Source organism: Jaculus jaculus, chromosome 12, assembly GCF_020740685.1.
Source record: "Jaculus jaculus isolate mJacJac1 chromosome 12, mJacJac1.mat.Y.cur, whole genome shotgun sequence".
Classification (NCBI taxonomy): Eukaryota; Metazoa; Chordata; class Mammalia; order Rodentia; family Dipodidae; genus Jaculus; species Jaculus jaculus.
This window is the reverse complement of record NC_059113.1, coordinates 32,748,073-32,769,312: the sequence shown is the minus strand read 5'-3', so window position 1 is coordinate 32,769,312 and position 21,240 is coordinate 32,748,073. Positions and strand designations below refer to the sequence as shown.

General features: G+C 47.5%; 1 protein-coding gene across 2 annotated transcripts in view; it reads left to right on the top strand.

Moving 5' to 3' along the window:
* The first annotated feature begins 4,630 nt into the window (after positions 1–4,630).
* Epn2 (epsin 2) overlaps positions 4,631–21,240 on the top strand; it is a 90,899-nt gene continuing 74,289 nt past the window's right edge. For both annotated transcript variants that reach the window (XM_045131642.1, XM_045131641.1), the window contains exon 1: positions 4,631–4,746. The gene's annotated coding sequence lies outside the window, so the exon portion shown is untranslated. The remainder of the gene's footprint in view (positions 4,747–21,240) is intronic.

The window sequence follows — 21,240 nt, the reverse complement described above, 5'->3', positions numbered from 1 at the left end:
AGCATAGTTAACATTTTCTGTGAAGGTTGCTGACAGAAATAATATTCTTTTTTTTTTTTTTTTTGAGGTAGGGTCTTACTCTATCTCAGGCTGACCTAGAATTCACTATGTAGTCTCAGGGTGACCTCTAACTCTCCGCGATCCTCCTACCTCTGCCTCCCCAGTGCTGGGGTTAAAGGCATGTCCACCTAACCCTGCAGTAAAGAATATTATTTCTGCCGGGCGTGGTGGAGCACGCCTTTAATCCCAGCACTTGGGAGGCAGAGGTAGGAGGATCACGGTGAGTTAGAGACTACCCTGAGACTACATAGTGGATTCCAGGTCAGGACTGAGCTAGAGTGAGACCCTGGGACCTTGAAAAAAAAACAAAACTGATATTTTATGTTAAATAGCAATGAACTAGACTTAAGGCCCAAATGTACCTGACCTTAGGTAGAGCCTTATCCCTTTCCCAGACATTTTCTGGTAATGTCAAACAAGACAGTTAACTTGTTTATAGTAAAAGATATCCTACCTTCTGCCCAGTTATCTATAGATTTACCTTATCAATTATAAACTAGTCTGAGGCCTCTGAGGAACCACCCTGTGATCTCAATTGGGCTTCTAACTAACCTTTTAAAATAATAGCTTCTAGCTGGGTGTGGTGCTTTAATCCCAGCACTGGGGAGGCATAGGTAGGAGGATCACCATGAGTTTGAGGCCACCCTGAGACTACACAGTGAATTCCAAGGTCAGCCTGAGCTAGAATGAGACCCTACCTTGAAAAAACAAAAATAAATAAATAAAAGTAAATAAAATAATAGCTTCAAAGGAGGTGTGGTAGCATACACCTTTAATCCCAGTACTCAAGAAGGTGAAGGTAGGAGGGTTGCAATGAGTTTGAGGCTAGCCTGTGGCTACCAGGTGAGTTCCGGTCAGCCTGAGCTAGAATGAGACACTGCCTCAAAACCTAAACCAAGCCTGGGCTAGAGTGAAATCCTACCTGGAAAAATCAAAAACAAAAGAAAACAAAAACAACAAAAACTCAACCCACTGAGTATTAATGCACGAAAATGGTAGAGAGTTCTAGGTCAGCCTGGGCCAAAGTGTGACCCTGCCTCAAAACCCAAAAATTTGGGGCTGGGGAGATGGTTCATTTGTTTGCAAAGCCTGATGGCCTGGGTTTGATTTCTCACTATCCACATAAAGCCAGGTTCACAGGCTCCGGCATGCCCACTTTCTCTCTTTCCCATAAATAAAATAAAATAAACCAAAAATGCATTCAAACTGAAGCTACTAATCCTAGCCATGCATGAGTTGAGGTCCTTAAAAGACTAAGGGAACTGGGCTGGAGAGATGGCTTAGCGGGTAAGCGTTTGCCTGTGAAGCCTAAGGACTCTGGTTCGAGGCTTGATTCCCCAGGACTCACGTTAGCCAGATGCACAAGGGGGCGCACGCATCTGGAGTTGGTTTGCAGAGGCTGGAGGCCCTGGTGCACCCGTTCTCTCTATCTGCCTCTTTCTCTCTCTGTCTGTCCCTCTCAAATAAATAAATAAATAAATAAATAAATAAAAATAAACAAAAAAATTAAAAAAAAAAGATTAAGGAAACTGTTCAGGCTGCTGAGGGTGACAACACGGAGCTATGCCTCTGGCTTCAGTTCAGAAGGGGTTCTACCTCTATCCAGAAAGGAATGCAACCCAGAGGCCAAAAAGAATCTGGACAAGCCTTGTTTCCCCTCCCCTAGTCTGTTGCATTAGGCTAGTCACATTTCTTCATGGCTGTTCAATTCTTCATCAGATGTAAACTCTTTTACCTAGTCCTCATTTCTGAACGTTCCTATGCAACCTAAATGGTTCAATAAACCATGTGTGATGGCACATACTTTTAATTTTTTTTGTTTACTTTTATTTATTTATTTGAGAGCAACAGACACAGAGAGGAAGAGGGAGAGAGAGAGAGAGAGAGAGAGAGAGAGAGAGAGAGAGAGAGAGAGAGAGAGAGAGAGAGAGAGAGAAAGGGAATCGAGCCTTGAACCGGGGTCCTTAGGCTTCACAGGCAAGTGCTTAACCACTAAGCCATTTCCCCAGCCCTGGCACATACTTTTAATCCCAGCACTTGGGAGGCAGAGGTAGGAGGGCCACTGTGAGTTTCAGGTCAGCCTGAGATTACAGAGTTCCAGGTCAGCCTGGGCTAGAGTGAGAGACTCTATCTTGAACCCCTCTCCCCCCCCAAAAAGAAAAAGATTGTATAAGTATGATCCTTTGCTCTTGCTAATTTGTCTTTCACTATAGAAATATTGACTGTGACCTTGGAAAGAAATATGGGCTGTGACCTTTGAATGGGGAGGCAAGGAATCATGCTTTTCCAAGTTTGACTTTCAAGTTTTTGTTTTTTTTTTTAAGGTAGGGTCTCACTCTAGCTCAGGCTGACCTGAAATTCACTATGTAGTCTCAGGGAGGTCTCAAACTCAGTGATCCTCCTACCTTTGCCTCCTGAGTGCTGGGATTAAAGGCATGTGCTACCAAGCCAGATTTAATTTTTTTTTTTTTTTTCCAGGTGGAGTTTTGCTTTACCTAACCTGGAATTCACTATGTAATCTCAGGGTGGCCTCAAACTCCTGGCAATTCTCTATGTCTGCCTCCTGAGTGCTGGAATTAAAGGCGTGTGCTACCACGCCTGGTTTAAATTTTTTTAATTGACAACTTTCATATTTACAGACAATAAACCATGATAATTCTCTCCCCTTCCCCCCAATTTTTTTTGATTTTCAAGGTAGAGTCTCACTCTGGCTCAGGCTGACCTGGAATTCACTATGTAGTCTCAGGGTGGCCTCAAACTCACAGGCGATCCTCCGACCTCTGCCTCCCGAGTGCTGGGATTAATGGCGTGTGTCACTATGCCTAGTTTAAAAAAATTTTTATTGCTGGGTGTAGTGGCGCACGCCTTTAACCCCAGCACTCGGGAGGAAGAGGTCAGAGGATCACAGTGAGTTTGAGGCCACCCTGAGACTACATAGTGAATTCCAGGTCAGCCTGGGCCAGAGTGAGACTTGTTTTGGTGGCAGATGTGTTAGGACTCCACGCGGGCTTTATTGCGTTTCTTTCTTTTTTTCCAGAGTGAAGAACTCTAGATCCCAGTTTATGAGACCCATCTGGGTGCTCTATTGAGTAAATGCATCTGTTGCTAAGAGAAGCTCAGTCCTTCAGTGAGCAAGGGCTAAATGGGATTTCCGGGCACAACCTGGTCACAAGAATAGTGTCCCGTCCTGTCACTTTAGCTCTAATTCATATGTGGCTCTCACTGTGAGGACTCCATGCTGTCTCCTGCTGAGCTTTGATGTTCAGCCCAGTTCTGACCCTCCTAAGAAACTCCCTCTGGGGAGGCCGTGGCCTGCTTCGCTTGTGCAAGGCTCTGCCCTCATTCCATGCCCTCGGGTTTGTCTCTGTGCCCAGCACACTGCTTGACACACAGTAGGTGCTTTGTGTGTGCTGACAACAGAACCAAGGGGAAGAGGTGCTTCAGACTTATGTGTTGTATATGGGAGAGACCAATTTCTGTGAAGCCCAGGGACCCTGGTGACCCCAAAAGTTCCACTTTTTTTTTTTTTTTTTCCGAGGTAGGGTCTCACTCTAGCTCAGGCCGACCTGGAATTCACTATGTAGTCTCAGGGTGGCCTTGAACTCACGGTGATCCTCCTACCTCTGCCTCCCGAGTTCTGGGATTAAAGGTGTGCGCCACCATGTCCGGCTTGTTCCACCTTTTGTCTTCAGTCACTTCAGTAGCCTTCTTAAGACTGTAGACCCCTTCTCAGAATAATTTTTTCCAGTATATTTTATTGAAATCTACCTCCTATAAAAGCATACACATCAGTGAGTTCTCATGCAGGGAACACACTTGTAGCTAAATAAATCAACTCTGACCAGTGCCCCTGGAGGCCCTGTGACCTCCTTCCAGAATCTGCTTCCCAAGAGAAGCCTGTATCTCAGCAATATTTTTCTTTTTTTCTATTTTTATTTTATTTATTTCTTACGAGAGAGGGAGAGAGATAGAGAATGGGTGCACCAGGGCTTCCAGCCACTGCATCTGGTTTACGTGGGTTCCGGGGAATAGAACCTGGGTCCTTCTACTTCGCAGGCAAGCGCCTTAACCGCTAAGCCATCTCTTCAGCCCCTGACACTGTTTTTCTAATGCAAATTCCTAGGGTAAGAGGCGGTGGTTTGGGGCAGAATGGCGAGGTTCCGCGCTTGGGGACTTAAGGAGGAGAGTGGGTGAGGTCAGTTCGTCTGTCCTGGGTGAGGGGGGTGGTTGATGGGGTTGGAAGGACGTGGGGTAGGTTCCGAGCGTGCGGGGCGGGAGTATTCATTTGCCAGGGTTTGCGACGCTGGGAGCTGGGGGGGAGGCTTTTTGGGGGGCACTCAGGTCCAGGGTGTGCAGCGCGGTGAGAACCGTGGGGGGACACTCCGCCAGGGGTGGTGAGGGGAGAGGCTTGGGCGGGGACCACGCGTGTGGGCGGGTCCGACCGGCCAGGAGGCGGGGCCTCTGTGAGTCCGGAGGGGCGTGGCCAGGCGCGGGGCGGGGCCTCGGCGGGCCCGGGGGGCGGGGCCTGCGCGCGCGCGCGCGCACACGCCGCCGGCGCGCCCCCTCCCGGCCGCCATGTTGGCTGGCGTGTGGGTGTCAAACGCTGCACGGGCTCGGGTCGCTCCTGTCGGTCCAGCGTTGCCGGCGTCCGCAGCCGTGGCCTCGCGCGCGCCGGGAGGAATGGAGGTGAGAGGCGGCGGAACCTCGCGGGGTTCGCGAGCCGGGGCGGGGCCCGAGGGCGCCGACACCCCTAGAGCACAGGCTTCCCCCCCCTTTACGCCCCGCACACCCCTAGAGCGTGCACCCCGCCGCCCCAGCCGAACCCCACCCGGGGCTGGACTGTGCCTTCCAGTCAGGCCCCGCCCCGCCAGCCTGAGCATGGCACCCTCCCCACCGGGGGGGTCCCTCCTTTCTGCTGCAGGGGACCCTCCCCCCCGTTTTCTCCTTGAGGGTGCTCTCCTGACTCCCACCCAGATCCCCGAGCCCGGTCGCTGTCGGAGCACGTTCTTCCCCTCCCGGGAGCACCCGACGCCCCTTCCCTTCCCAGTCGCCCCCGTGCGGAGCGCTGCCCGGCCTCCCTCCAGGAGTCGGGGGAGGGGACCCTCCTCTGGGTCCTGGATCCCCGGCTCCCATCCCTCTCCTTCCGCCCCTGCGGGAGGGGGGCTCCTTTCCCGCCCCCAGGACCAGGTTCCCCCTCCCCGGTCCTCACTCCTACGGCGCAAGAGGGGTCGGGGGCGGCAGAGCCAGCTCCAAGCTGCCTTTTGTTCCGCGTGGGATGTCAGAGACCCTGCTCGGCGGCCCTGCCAGGCTCATCGGGGTGGGTGAATGGGGGGGCGGCCTCTTCCGGGAGACCCTCCCTCTCTCTCTCTCTCTCTCTCTTCCCGTGGGGCGGCTCCCTGGGAGCGCGAGTCGAGCGCCTTGGAAGTGGCAGCCTCTTCTTCCTAGAGGAGTCCGGGCCAACAAGTTTTTTGTTTGCAACCTGAAGTTGGCTTAGTGGCTTTGCGGGGGGCTGCAGGGGCTGGGGGTGCATCCTGAGCTCCCTAGAAACCCCAGCAGGGCGGGTGGAAGTCCCTTAGCCCAGTGCCTCTGTCCCTTCGAGCGCTTCCCCTTCCCTGTAGAGCCGTGTTAGAGACATATTTGAAGTCGGCTTCAAGAGAGGCTGGTGGCTTAACCATCCGTGGTTCTGATGGGAGGGACTGAGGCCCAAAGATGAAGTTTTAAGGTCACCCAGCGATAGTGTCACATCTCGAAGCCCCATCTCCCAGACGTTCCACAGCACTCACAAGATTTTTAAAAGCTAATGTTCAGGGGTCCCTCCAAAATCCTTGCCTTTTGCTCTTTAACATTCGCCCAAAAATGATGGAAAGAGAAGTATGAAGTTTTCCTTTGCGCCTCTAGAAAACACCTGTGAAGGGAAGGGGTTGGAATGCGTTGAAATAGATTGGAAAAGGAGAGTTGTAATGACCAACATCCCCCCTCATTACATAATCAAGGGTGGGCAGGAAACCTGTGTATTGTAACTCAGAGTGGTAGAGTCAGATACTGAATCCACACAGCACTGATTGGCTTTTTACTGATAATTAAGTTTTCATCTGCATTTAAATGAATACAAGAGGAACTGGAATTTGTTTCTGAATGGTAGTTATTCTGGTGTTTGTGTTGGGACAAATGATTGCATTGGGGAAGCACCACTGGATGTCTTTATTTATCTGTTTGTTTGCTTTTGTCTTATCAAAAAACTATCTACAGTTGGGCTACTTTATCTGTACCTGTCTTGAGTTGTTCCCTTTGTAAGCACTGGTTATTAGAGAGTTAGGTAAAGTGCAAAATACTGTAACACGTGATTCAGAACTGTCTGCATCCTGCTAGCTGCTGGACCAGGAACGAGTTTGGATCGTTCTGTGGGGTATGCCCATCTCTCCCTGTACCCGGAGCTGCGGGGATAGGAGCTCTGGAGAACTCTCTCCCCTGCAAGATGTATGGTGCCAAGCACTTGAGTTGTGAGGATATGTGAAAATTTCAAGTGATACCACCTGGCACAGTATGTGCTGTCTTGAAAAAATGACCCATCCTTGTAGAAACCCTCTGGAAATATATTTGACGCTTATGTAACTTTCTTTCATAATGAGGCGTGGATTTCCCAAGAGTTAAGATTCTGATAAGAGTCCTGCAGATGTAGTTGAAAAGTTTTGGGGACTTTGATTTATTTTAGTGGTTTGGCTTTTCCTGAAGTTAACTTTTTTTTTCTTCCTAATTTTGTTTGGGGCGGCAACTTTCAGTTCTTTGTGGACTAAAGTGCTAAGAAACTTGGATTCCATGAAAATGCATGTTGTTCGCAGAGCTTTCCTGTCCTGTGTGGGTAGGGTGTGAGTGTTTTATGGCTTGAGCATCTGGTGACTCTGAGCCTTGGATTTGAGGGTTTTGAGGATGGGCAGGATGTAAGGAATTATGTAGTTTTACTCTGCTGGACCTTTTAAATTTGTCTTTTAGGGCCCTAATAATATAGCCCACGTTGACCTTAAACTCATGATCTTTCTGCTTCAGCCTCTCCAGGGCTGGAATTACCGGTGTGGGCCATCATGGCCCACTCTTGTCTGCTAGATTTTGAAATTACGTGTGTCCCATTTAAGCAAATCTCTTCTGTGATGCCTTTGCTTGCCAGCGTCAGTGTTTGGGCCCCTCTTCCTCTGCTCTGTCACAGTCTATTAAAATATTTTGCACATTATGTGTCTGAGACTTTGTGATACTGTGACATCTTTGAGGCCAGTACTTGTGCCCAACTCAGTATGGGCATATTAATAGGTATAGTCATGGTCATAGTCAATCTCTAATAAGTAGTTCTGGAGGGGTGGGAGACACATATTTATTGATCCCTTATAGACTGCACTGTTTATTTTTTAATTTTGGTTTTTAGCCCAGGCTGACCTGGAATTTGCTATGTAGTCTCAGGATGGCCTTGAACTTATAGTGATCCTCCTACCTCTGCCTCCTGAGTGCTGGGATTAAAGACATGCATCACCACACTTGGCTCTTTTTATATTATAATATATATACTTTTATTTTATTATTATTTTAATAATTTTTTTCATTTATTTATTTGAGAGAGAGTGGAGAGAGAAATAGTCAGAGAATGGACATGTCAGGGCCTCCAGCCACTGCAAATGAACTCCAGATGCATGCATACCCTTGTGCATCTGGCTTACATGGGTCCTGGGGAGTTGAACCTGGGTCCTTTGGCTTTGCAGGCAAACACCTTAACCTCTAAGCCATCTCTCCAGCCCTATACTTTTATTTTTGATTTAACTTTTTTTTGTTTATTTTTACTTATTCATTTGAGAGTGACAGAGAAAGAGAGAGGGAGAGAGAGAGAAAGAGAGTGAGTGGGTGCACCAGGGGCCCCAGCCACTGCAAACAAACTCCAGATGCATGTGTCAACTTGTGCATCTGGCTTATGTGGGTCCTGGGGAATAGAGCCTTGAACCAGGGTTCTTAGGCTTCACAGACAAGCCCTTAACTGCTAAGCAATCTCTCCAGCCCTATTTTTTTTATTTGAGAGAGAGGGAGAATGGGAGAATTGGTGCGCTAGGGTCTCTAGCTGCTGCAAACGAACTCCAGACGCATGTGCCACTTTGTGCATCTGGCTTGAATGGGTCCTGGGGAATGGAACTGAAGTCCTTTGGCTTTCCAGGCAATCGCCTTAAGTGCTAAGACACCTCTCCAGCCCATTTTTTATTTTTGAAGTAGAGTCTTGCTCTAGTCCAGGCTGACCTGAAAACTATTCTGTAGCCCAGGATGGCCTCAAACTCATGGTGATCCTTCTGCTTCTGCCTCCCAAATTCTGGGATTAAAGGTGTGAGTCATCATGTTCCATTGCTTTTTTTTTCTTTCTTGTTTGTTTTTAAGGTAGGGTATCACTCTAGCCCAGAATGACCTGGAACTCATTCTGTAGCTTCAGACTGGCCTTGAACTCACAGTGATCCTCCTACCTCAGCCTCCCTGTGCTGGGATTCATGGCATGCAACCACCACACCTGGCTCCACTGTTCTTTTTTTCTTTCTCTTCCCCCTCCAGTATTTATTCCCCCCTCCCCCTTTTGGTTTTTCTAGGTAGGGTCTTGCTCTAGCCCAGGTTGACCTGGAATTCACTATGTGGTCTCAGGCTGGCCTTGAACTCATGATGATCCTCCTACCTCTGCCTCCCTGTGCTGGGATTAAAGGTGTGTGCCACCACGCCCAGCTTATTTTATTTTAATCTTTTTTCTTTTTTGTAGGTAGGGTCTCACTGGAACCCAGTCTGACTCATCCTGCTTGTTTTATTTTTGACATATGTAATCTTAAATGACTGTGACCAGCTGGTAGTTTTTGAAAATTGACAATCTTTCTGATAAGTCAGTCAATGGATTTTTCTTTTTCTGTTTTTGTTTTTTTGAGGTAGGGTCTCACTCTAGCCCAGGCAGACCTGGGATTCACTATGGAGTCTCAGGGTGGCCTCGAACTCACGGCTATTCTCCTACCTCTGCCTCCCAGTGCTGGGATTAAAGGCATGCACCACCACGCCCAGCTTGTTTTTGTTTTTTTTGAGGTAGGGTCTTGCTCTGGAATATACACTGTGTATTCCCAGGGTGGCCTTGAGCTCATGGCTGAGATTAAAGGCATGTGTCACCACACCTGGCAATTTGTTTTCCTTTTTTAAATGAATATTTTACTTTTCTTTATTTTTTTGAGAGAGAGAGAGGGAGAAAGAGAAAGAGAAATAGGCAGGGAGAGGGAGAGAAATGGTGCGTCAGGGCCTTCAGCCACTGCAAATGAACTCCAGATGCATACACCACCTTGTGCATGTGGCTTATGTGGGTTCTGGGAAATCGCACCTGGTTCCTTTGGCTTTGCACGCAAGTTCCTTAATTGCTAAGCCATTTCGCCAGCCTCAGTAATTTTTTTCCCCCCAAGATAGGGTCTCACTGTAGTCCAGGATGATCTAGAATTCATTGTATTGTCACTCAAGGTGATCCTCCTACCTCTGCCTCCCACATTTTATTTCTTAATTAGCTTGTTCATAGTGTCTAAAAATAGAAACTTAGCAAATACAGCGAAATAAGTGTTGTATATGCACTCACTTCCATCTATGGATATGTTTGACCATACCTGTTTCCAGTAAGATGGTTAAGTTGTCCAGGTCCTAAAATCTTGATGCTTTCTTAGCAGCCTTTAAAAACTCAAGAGCATGGCTGACAGATGGCTGAGCCTGTAAGAGTACTTGCCATGCAAGCACTGATGAGCTGGTATGTGTTTGATCCCTAGCACCCATGTCAAAAACAAAACCCGGCTGGGAGCGCTTCTGTACACATTTATTTATTTTTATTTATTTATTTATTTTTTACTTTTTTGTGCACACGCTTAATCCCGGCACCTTGGGAGGCAGAGGTAGGAGGACTTTGGGGCCACCCTAAGACTACATAGTAAATTCCAGATTGGCCTGGGCTAGAGCGAGACCCCTCCCAAACAAACAAACATTAAGATGCAGCCACACGTGGTGTCCTATAACCAGTTGTGGGTGGGTGGGAGTGGGCAGAGACTGGACCAGAGAATGGCTGGGGCTCTCTGGTCAGCTTGTCTGTTTAAAAAAGAAAACCAACCCCGGCAGCTCCAGGTTCAGCGAGGGAATCCCTGTCAAGGGAGTAAAGCGGAAGAATGACAGGGGATGACGCTTGCTCTCCTCTGGCATGGGGCCGCACACCTGCACACACATGCGTGTACTGCTCAGCAAAACAAAAACACTGCACAGATTCCCACCAGGAATTCCAGGATTCTCCTGTGGAGAGGGCCTTAGCACAAAGGGCCTTCCCGACATTGTAGGGTAAGTCTTTGATCTGGAGATCACCACCAGCTAGCTTTGCTGGAAGGCTGGGAATTGTGAATTGGTTGTGAGTGTCCTGGTTCTCTCCTAACCTTAGGATCTGTGGAAGCACTGCCATTGGGTGTCAGTATTTTATTGAGGCACTTTATATGACAGACTCTAGATTAGGGTTGATGGAAAAAAAAAAAAAGCCTGTCTCCTTGGAACCAGGTCTCAGCATTGTTAGTGTTCCCTGAATGTGTGGATTCTTCTGGTGACTCATTCCCAGCATTTCCAGGTTCGGAGAGGGCTTTCTTTGTTCCTGGCCTCTGAAAGGCCTCTCCCTAGTGATCCCGGCCTAGGCGGAGTGTACTGAACCTTTTAGCCTGTTCTAGAGAAAGGACAGGTAACTTAATTCTCTCTGTTAAGGGCAGTGCAAGAATTGAGCCCACAGAAGGCTGTAAATAAAGGGACTCCAGTGTTTGTCATGTAACCTGGTTGACAAATGGAACAGGGAGAAGAAACAGGCTAGTCCTTAGGGACTGCTGGCCAGTCAGGACTAATGCATGATGTGGATTTGAAAGCATTTATAATTAATCACTTCTGAGTGCAGGCTGCATCCTTCTGCTCCCGTACCTCTTTGGTAATGTCATTGTTACATTGCTCACACCCTGGCTAACAGAGGCTACCAAATGGCACAGATAATTGAGCTACAAATACCGTGTGGCAGCTTGCTTTAGGGCCAGATGTGGGCACTGACGGGCCTCCTGGCTGGGTGTTGTGGGAATTTTCATTTGCTCATTGAAAGTGTGGCCAGCAGTGACCATGTGAACAGACTCGGGGTTCTCAAACCCACTGTGCACCAGGATTCCCCAGGGGCTTGGTTCACCTCTACCCCCGAGTTGGTTTGTTTATTTATTTAGTTTTTATTTTGTTTGGTTTTTTGAGGTAGGGTCTTGCTTTAGCCCAGGCTGACCTGGAATTCACTGTGTAGTTTCAGGCTGACCTTGAACTCACAGTGATCCTCCTAAGCAGGCTTCTGAGTGCTGGGATTAAAGGCGTGTACCACCACGCCCACTGGTTTATTTATTTATTTGCACATTTATGTGTGTGTATGTATGTATGTACAGTACTACAAATGTCAGATATTTGTATCAGTTTAAATTTTTTTATTATTTATTTATTTGAGAGCGACAGACACAGAGAGAAAGACAGATAGAGAGAGGGAGAGAGAGAATGGGCGTGCCAGGGCTTCCAGCCTCTGCAAACGAACTCCAGACACGTGCGCCCCCTTGTGCATCTGGCTAACGTGGGACCTGGGGAACCGAGCCTCGAACCGGGGTCCTTAGGCTTCACAGGCAAGCGCTTAACCGCTAAGCCATCTCTCCAGCCCCAGTTTAATTTTTTGAGGTAGGGTCTCACTCAAGGTAGCCTTGAGCTCAACAGTGATCCTCCTACCTCTCTGCTTCTCCGGTGCTGGGATTAAAGGTAGGCACTACTTTTGCATCTGGCTTTTACATAGGTGCTGGGGAATTGAACCCAAGCAGGCAGGCTTTACCAGCAAGTGCCTTTAACCAGTGAGCCACCTCACCAGCTCCCAAGTTGGGCTTGAACTTGCTATGTAGTTAAGAGTGACCTTGCACTTCTGATCCTCCTGGCCACATGCTGGGGTTACAGGTGTGTACTACCACTCTTGATTTTATGGGGTGCTGGGGTTGAGCTAAACTACATCTACAGTCCAAAGAATGTATGTATTTTTAATTTTTATTTATTTATTTATTTATTATTATTATTTGTTTTTCAAGGTAGGGTCCCACTTTCTAGTCCAGGCTGACCTGGAATTCACTATGTGGTGTCAGGGTGGCCTTGAACTCACAGCAGTCCACCTTCCTCTGCCTCCAGAGTGCTGAGATTAAAGGCGTGTGCCACCACGCCCAGTTTACATTTTTTAAATTATTTTTATTTATTTGACAGAGAAAGAAGGAGAAAGAGAGAGAGAGAGAGAGAGAGAGAGAGAGAGAACGAACGAATGAGAATGGGCGAGCTGTGGCCTACAGCTGCTGCAAACAAATTCCAGTCATACGCACTCCTTGGGCATCTGGCTAATGGGGGTGGTTCTGGGTAATCAAATCTGGATCCCTTGGCTTTGCAGGCAAGTGCCTTAGCTGTTAAGCCATTACCTCCAGCCGTGTGTGTGTGTGTGTGTGTGTGTGTGTGTATTTAAAAATATTTTATTTGTTTGAGGAAGAGGCATATAGAGAACGGGCGTTCTAGGGTCTCCAGCCACTGCAAATGAACTCCAGATGCATGTATCACCATGTACTGCTGGCTTATGTGGGTACTGGGAATTGAACCTGGATCCTTAGACTTCACAGGCAGTGCCTTAACCGCTAGCCATCTCTCCAGCCCCAGAATGCACTTAAACAAATTAAAAAAAATTGTTTTTTGAGTTAGGGTCTCACTGTAGCACAGGCTGACCTGGAATTCACTATGTATTTGCAAGGCGGCCTCTAACTCACAACGATCCTCCTACCTCTGCCTCCTGAGTTCTGGGATTAAAGGCATGCACCACCATGCCTAGCAAATAGAACACACATTTAAAAAAATATTTATCCATTTTGAGAGCGAGGTGGGGGAGGAAAGACAGAGAGAATGGGTACACCAGGGCTCCTAGCCACTACAAACAAACTCCAGACAAAAGCACCCCTTTAAGAATGCACATTTTTAATGGCATCTATGTACTATTGCTAATCTGGGGACCAGTTGTGGAAATCCTGGCTTGAGGACTTGAGGCAGAAGGCACGTTGAAGTGTCTAGCACCAGCTGGTGATGTAGAGGAAACTCGAAATTTCATTCCTTTCTGCCTTGGAAATGCTTTTAAATGTTGCTGAGAAGATGGTGGTGTGACATTTGGAAAGGAAATTTGAGATTTTTGAGAGTGGTGTTTTCACTTTGTAATTTTCTTTTTCTTTTTTAAAGTCTCCTGGTATTTAATTAATTAATTTATTTATTTGAGAGAGAGAGAATATGGGCATGCCAGGGCCTCTAGCCAATGCTGATGAACTCCAGATGCATGCACCACCTTGTGCATCTGGCTTATGTGGGTCCTAGGGAAACAAAACTGGATCCTTAGGCTTCACAGGCAAGCACCTTAACCAGTAAGACATTCTCTGGCCCCACTTTACACTTTATATTTTTCTTTCTGTCTGTCTGTCTTTTTTTTGGGGGGGGGGGTTTCTTGATAGGGTTTCAGTCTAGTTCAGGCTGACCTGGAATTCACTATGTAGTTTTAGGATGGCCTTGAACTCATGACAGTCCTCCTACCACTGCCTCCCAAGTGCTGGGATTAAAGGTGTGTGCCACCATGCCTGGCACTTTGTACTTTTTTTAAAGGCAAGCCCAACAGACTGGCCTTTTTTTTTTTTTTTTTTTTTAATGGCAAAGGGCAAGAATGGTGGGGAGAGGGAGAGGTAGAGGAAGAGGATGAGAGAGAGAGAATTGGCATGCCACGGTCTCCAGCCACTGCAGTCGAACTCCAGACCCATGTGCCTCCTTGCGTACATGTGTGACATTGTGTGCTTGCATCACTGTGCATCTGGCTTATGTGGGACCTGGAGAGTCAAACGTGAGTCCTTAGGCTTTGCAGGCAACTGTCTTAACCACTAAATCATCTCTCCATTCTGGCACTTTGTATTTTTCTGATTGTTGTTTGGACCATGGTAGTTGGGTGATTTTCCTTTAAAAAAGAACATGTGAATTGGTAGTGGCCTTCATAAAGGTAGTAACTCCTGGATTTTGTTGGAAAAGTAGATTCATTGTGCCCACATAGATTGTAAAATATTGGCTGTTAAGGCTTCTTAGGAATGTATTTGGCTAGTTAAGAGTGGTGGTGGCCAATTAGAAGAGTCCCACAGGGCCATTAGGGGTCACCCACTGGTGTTAATGAAAGTCACTCCTCCTCCGAACACTTAAGATTGCTTTAATATTCTTTGATGGTTAGCATTTGGGAAAAGAAATTCTTTTCCCTTCAGTACTAATTAGCAGCTTGTCCACCAGAAACACTCGTGGGTGTGATAGTTTTTGAAAATGTTTCCTGTATGGTCCCATGTGTGTTAGTTTCTCCTTTGAATTAAATTTGTTTTTAAAATCTATTTATTTGAGAGAGAGAGACAGAGACAGAGACGGGGGGGGGAGGGAGGGAATGAGAATGAGTGCATCAGGGCCTTCAGCCTCTGCAAACAGACTCCAGATGCATGTGCCACCTTGTGCATCTGGCTTTCATGGGTACTAGGGAATCGAACCTTGGTCCTTATGCTTTGTAGACAAGTGACTTAACTGCTAAGCCATATCTCCAACCCATTTTTTTAAAAAAAATTTTGTTCTTATTTATTTATGTAAGAGTGACAGAGAGAGATAGGGAGAGAATGGGCACACCAGGGCTTCCAGCCATTGCAAACAAACTCCAGATGCATGCACCCCCTTGTACATCTGGCTCACGTGGGTCCTGGGGAACTGAGCCTTGAACCAGGGTCCTTAGGCTGCACAGGCAAGTGCTTAACCGCTAAGCCATCTCTCCAGCCCATTCTTTTTTTTTTTTAAATTTATTTGAGAGCAAGAGACACAGAGAGAAAGACAGATAGAGGGAGAGAGAATGGGTGCGCCAGGGCTTCCAGCCTCTGCAAACGAACTCCAGATGCGTGCGCCCCCTTGTGCATCTGGCTAACGTGGGACCTGGGGAACCGAGCCTCGAACCGGGGTCCTTAGGCTTCACAGGCAAGTGCTTAACCGCTAAGCCATCTCTCCAGCCCCCCCTTTTTTTTAAACAGATATTTATTTAAGAGAGAGAAAGAGGCAGAGAGATAGAAAAAGAAAGAGAATGAGAATGGGCACGCTGGGTCACCAGCCATTGCAAATGAACTCCAGATGCATGCACACCCTGTGCTTCTGGCTTACATGGGTCCTGGAGAGTCGAACCTGGATCCTTTGGCTTTGCAGGCAGGTGCCTTAACCATTAAGCCATCTCTCTCGCCCCTGATTTACTCATTTTATATGCACTGATGCACACTTGTAATCTCACTGCTGGGAAGGTAAGCTCCAGGCCAATGAAGAAAGACCCTGTCACCAAAAGCAAGTAAATAGACAGACAGTGGATTGGTGAATGGGTGGGTGCATGGACAGCATTCCTGAGGAACCATACCCGAGGTTGTCCTGGCCTCTACACGTGCATGCGCGCATACACACTTAAAAAACATTCAAGCCAGGCCTGGGGGTGCGTGTGTTTAATCTCAGTACTTGGGAGGCAGAGGTAGGAGGATTGCCATGAGTTCAAGGCCACCCTGAGACTCCATAGTGAATTCCAGGTCAGCCTGGGCTAGGGGTGGGTATGGTGGTGCGCAGCTCTAATCCCAGCATGTGGGAGACAGAGGTAGGGAATTGCTGTGAATTTAAGGTCAGTTTAGGACTACAGAGTAAATTCCAAGTTAGCCTGGGCTAACTTAAAACAACAATAATAATGACAATAACAACAAAAAACCAAGACCGGGAGGGGTTTGTCCCTCTGCTGTGGTAAGTGTCCCAGCCACCTGTGTCAGACCCAGAGCCACATTGTTTCCTCTCCCTCCCTCTGAGGTGAGCCCGGTGCTTTCATGACTTCACTGTATCCTCACAGTCGCTCTCAGAGGCTTGCAGGGAGAGGGGGAGCTTGGACATGCACCTAGTCAGTGGCTCTGAGGACTGACACCTGTCTGATTTGGGTGCTTCATGACACCCCACCTCCCTGCCTGGGATCATGGAAATCAGTTCTGAGATCTAAGCAGCCTGGTTGCATACAACAGGGACCTGGGTGTGTGCCAACTGGGTTGGCTGGGAGGAAGTCAGTGTGGGCTGCTAAGTGTTTTTGTGTTTGCAAAGCTGTGTTACAATGATTGGGCAGCTTGCGTATTGAAGGAAGGGACATTCCTTTTTGCTTTGTAATCCCAAGGTTCCCAACACTGGTTCTGTAAACATTACATGGTGCTAAGAACTAAGATAATCCTCTCGGGGCTGGAGAGATGGCTTAGTGATTAAGGCTCTTGCCTGTGAAGGCTAAGGACCCAGGTTCAATTTCCCAGTACCTACGTAAGTCAATTGCACAAGGTGGCACGTGTGTGGAGTTAGTTTACTGAGGCTGGAGGCCCTGGCATTCCCATTCTGTCTGCCTCTTCTTTCTCTCTCTCCAACAAATAAATAAAATATTAAAAGTAATGCTCTGGCAACACCTCTGTCAAAGTACATGCTGGACTTGGTATTCTTTTTTTCTTTTTCTTTTGGCTTTTCAAGGGCAGGGTCTCACTCAGGCTGACCTGGAATTTTCACTATATAGTCTCAGGGTGGCCTCGAACTCATGACGATCCTCCTACCTCTGCCTTTTGAGTGCTGGGGTTATTAAAGGTGTGTGCCACCACACCCTGCTGAATTTGGTATTCTTAAAAAGTTCCATTCCAAGCTGGGCGTGGTGGCACATGCCTTTAATCCTAGCTCTCGGGAGGCAGAGGTAGGAGGATCGCCGTCAATTGGAGGCCACCCTGAGACTACATAGTGAATTCCAGGTCAGCCTGGGCTAGAGTGAGACCCTATCTTGAAAAACCAAAAAAAAAAAAAAAAGTTACATTCCAGAGGTAGTAGGATCGCCTTGAGTTTGAAGCCACCTGGTGAATACAGAGTGAATTATTCCAGGTCAGCCTGGGCTAGAGTGAGATCCTACCTTGAAAAACTAAAAAAAAAAAAAGTTTCATTTTCAATAGGAATCTTAAGTTGTTCCTTTTTTCAGGCGGCAGATAAAACGTGAATGCTAGCCAGTAGATATTAATGCTGATCTTATAGTGTCCCCAGAAGGAGGAGGCTGAGGTGGGGACACTTTCCTGGGATTGAAAATGTTCGGCAGTTTGTCTGGTCCACAGCTCTGAGTTGGTACCTGCCTTGTATTTCAGAAGTCCAGGAGGTTTGGACTAGACTTGTTAGCTCTTTAAGGCTTTTTTTAAAATATTTTTTTTCTATTTTTAAAAATACACTTTATGTATTTGAGAAAGAGACATAGCTGGGCATAGGTGGTGCACGCCTTTAATCCCAGCACTTGGGAGGCAGAGGTAGAAGGATCGCTGTGAGTTTGAGGCCGCCCTGAGACTATATAGCAAATTCCAGGTCAGCTTGGGCTAGAGTGAGACCCTACCTTGAAAAATAAACAAACAAACAAAAAAGACACTTGAGAAAGAGACAGAGAGAGAATGGGCACACCAGGGCCTCTAGCCACTGCAAATGAACTCCAGATGCATGTGCCACCTGCTTATGTGAGTCCCAGAGAATTGAACTGGGATCCTTTGGCTTTTAGGCAAATGCCTTAACTGCTAAGCCATCTCTCTAGCGCTTTTTAAAACATTTTAATTATTTTTATTTATTTCAGTGAGAGAAAGAGGCAGATATATAGAGAAGCAGATATATAGAGATACACAGAGAGGCATACCAGGGCCTTCAGCCACTGCAGACAAACTCCAGATGCATGCTCCACCTTATGCTTCTGGATCCTGAGGATTTGAACCTGGGCCTTTGGCTTTGCAGGCAAATGCCTTAATTGCTAAGCCATCTCTCCAGCCCCTCCTTAAGACTCTTGAGGTGAATAAGTTATTGCAGGTAAACTGGTGCTGCTAAGAGCACCCTGGGCCACCAAATCTGAGTCAGGGCAGTGCAGGAATATTGACAGGCAGGCTGCATGTGATTCCCCTTATAAAAAGCATGTGCTGCTGCCCATGTGCCTACTTGGTACCAAAGTGGTCCTGGAGTGGAGCGCTTGAGATCAAAGACCTGGGCGTGCCCATGGCCAAGGAGATTTCCCCCTGTGTGTGTGTGTGTGTGTGTGTGTGTGTGTGCGCAGTGTGAGTGGATGTGTGGGTACATGTATGAGTGCAAGCCAGAGGTCAACTTTAGGTGCTATCCTTCTTTATTGAGACAGGGTCTCTCGCTGAAATTACCGCTTGTTGACCTAGCCTTTTTGTCCCAGGGATCTGCCTGTCTCTGCCTTAACAACCCTGTGCTTTCTTCCATGCCTGGCATCTACATGGGCTTTGGAGAGCTGAAGGGAGGCCCTCAGGCAAGCACTGTACTCACTGAACCATCTCCACAGCTCCACCCCCCCCAATCAAAAACACTTTTTAAAATTTATCTATTTTGTTTGTTTATTTTCAAGGTAGGGTTTCACTCTAGCCCCAGCTTACCTGGAATTCATTATGTAGTCTCAGGGTGGCCTTGAACTCACGGTTATCCTCCTACCTCTGCCTCCTGAGTGCTGGAAATAAAGGCATGCGCCACCATACCTGGCTTATTTTTTATTTATTTTATGTGCAAGAAAGAGTGGGTTGGGGCTGGAAAGATGGCTTAGCGGTTAAGGCGCTTGCCTACAAAGCCAAAGGACCAAGGTTCGATTCCCCAGTACCCACATAAGCCAGATTCACAAGGTGGCACATGCATCTGAAGTTTGTTTGCAGTGGCTGGGTGCCTTGGCATGCCCATTCTCTCCCTCTCTCTGCCTCTTTCTCTCTTGCAAATAAATAAAAAAAAATTATTTAAAAAAAAGAATGGGGGTGGGCTGGAGAAGTGGCTTAGCGGTTAAGGTGTTTGACTGCAAAGCCAAAGGACCCAGGTTCGATTTCCCAGGACCCATGTAAGGCAGATGCACAAAGTGGTGCATGCATCTGGAATTTGTTTGCTGTGACTGGAGGCACACCCATTCTCTTTCTCTATCTGCTCTCTCTCTAAAATAAATGAAAAAAAAAAAATAAGGGCTGGAGAGATGGCTTAGTGGTTAAGGCGTTTGCTTGTAAAGCCAAAGGGAGCCAGTTCAATTTTCCAGGACTCACGTAAGCCAGATGCACAAGGGGGGGGGGCGCCACATACATCTGGAGTTTGATTGCAGTGGCTGGAAGCCCTGGCATGCCCACTCTCTCCTTCTCTGCCTTTTTCTCTAAAATAAATACTTAAAAAAAAAAAAAAGTGTGCCAGGGCATCCTGCCACTGCAAGCAAACTCCAGACCTGTGTGTCACTTTGTGCATCAGGCTTTATGTGGGTGTTGGGGAGTTGAACCTAAGTGGTCAGGCTTTGCAGGCAAGTGCTTTGAGCCATCTCCCCAGCCATATCCTCCCCCCATTCTTAAATATATCTGTTATTTGTTTGTTGTCCATGTGTGTATGCTTTGTTTTGTTGTGTGTCTTGACTATGGTGCATGCATGCCGTAGTGCCTGTGTAGAGGTCAGAGAAAAAATTTCTGGATTGGACTGTGCCTTCTGCCTTATTTGAGTCTGATGTTCTTCCCCTCTCCATTTTCGTTTTCTCTTTCTTTCTTTCCAGGTAAGGTTTCACTCTAGTCCAGGCTGATCTGGAATTCACTATGTAGTCTCAGGTGGTCTCAAACTCAAGCCATCCTCCTACCTCTGCCTCCCAAGTGCTGGGATTAAAGGTTTACACCACCATGCCCGGCTCCTTTATGCTACTTTATGCAAGGCAGCTTGGAGATACAGAGGTATTGCCATTTCAAGAGCAGTATATATGAAGTCAGTGTCAGCCTAGGAAATATGCAACAAGTATTATCTGGAGTTAAATTAATGAGTATACATGAAATGCTACACTCACTCCCCTTCCCCCCTCAAGGTAGGGTCTCACTGTAGGTCAGAGTCACTTGGAATTCACTCTGTAGTCTCAGGGTGGCCTCAAACTCACCACAGTCCTCCTACTTTTTTTTTTTTTTGGTTTTTCAAGGCAGGCTCCTCACTCTGACTCAGGCTGACCTGGAATTCACTATGGAGTCTCAGGGTGGCCTTGAACCCACAGCGATCCTCCTACCTCTGCCTCCCAGTGCTGGCATTAAAGGCGTGCGCCATCACGCCCGGCTCACAGTCCCCTTACTTTTGCCTTCTGAATGCTGGAATTAAAGGCGGACACCACCACACTTGGCTAAATGTTATATCTTGCTACCACATACTTAGTGTAATTGAGAGGACAAAGTTAACATTTGTGAGACAATTAGAAGAAGTTAGCGGTGTGTTGATCTGTGATTTTGATTCTGGGTCAGCAGGCTAAGATCAAGGAGAAGGTAGGATTGAGGTAGGTGGTTAAGGACAAGGAGTATTATTCCCAGGCAGTGAAGGAAAGCACATGGGAAGAAGGTATTTCCCACAGGAGGCTGCGCTTGGACATGGTGCCACACGTGAGTGCCTGGTCGTATCTGTGCTTGACCACTTGCCTGCCACCTCTAGGGCTTGGGAAGGGTCCTTCTGCCAGAGGCCTGCTGAGGGGCATCATTCCAGGGGAGCCAGGCCCAGGGTGGCTTCCTGAGACTTTGCTGGCGAGGGAGCTTGTATCTGACCCCAGGAGCCCCAGTTTATCCCTAGGTGCACTTGCAAACTAGGAGGTTTGGAAGGCTTTTAAAAAAATACCTCTGCTGGAATCCCTCCCCAGACTACTCAGGGTGGGGCCTTTAAGTTTTGAGTAGTGCCCAGACAATTCTAATGATCTGCGTGGGTGGAAAATCAGAGCTGCGTGTTCAGAAGAGCCTCTGGAAGTGTCAGGGAGTGGAAGGTGGGAGGAAAAGGGAAGAGAGAAGAGGAGGCCTGTGTGGTAAGAAGCACAGCACCAGGCCCTGAGCTCTGCGGATAGGCTCCAGAAGTTTGTATGGGGGGGGGGGTCCAGGGGGATACTGGGCCTCTGAGCTGCCTTGGGGAAGACAGGATAAAGAGAGTAAGGGCAGGAGGAGAGGTTTCAGTCCACCTGTTGGTAATCTTTGCCACCTGAGCCCCAGGCAGGGAGCAGGCTGAGCAGGTTCT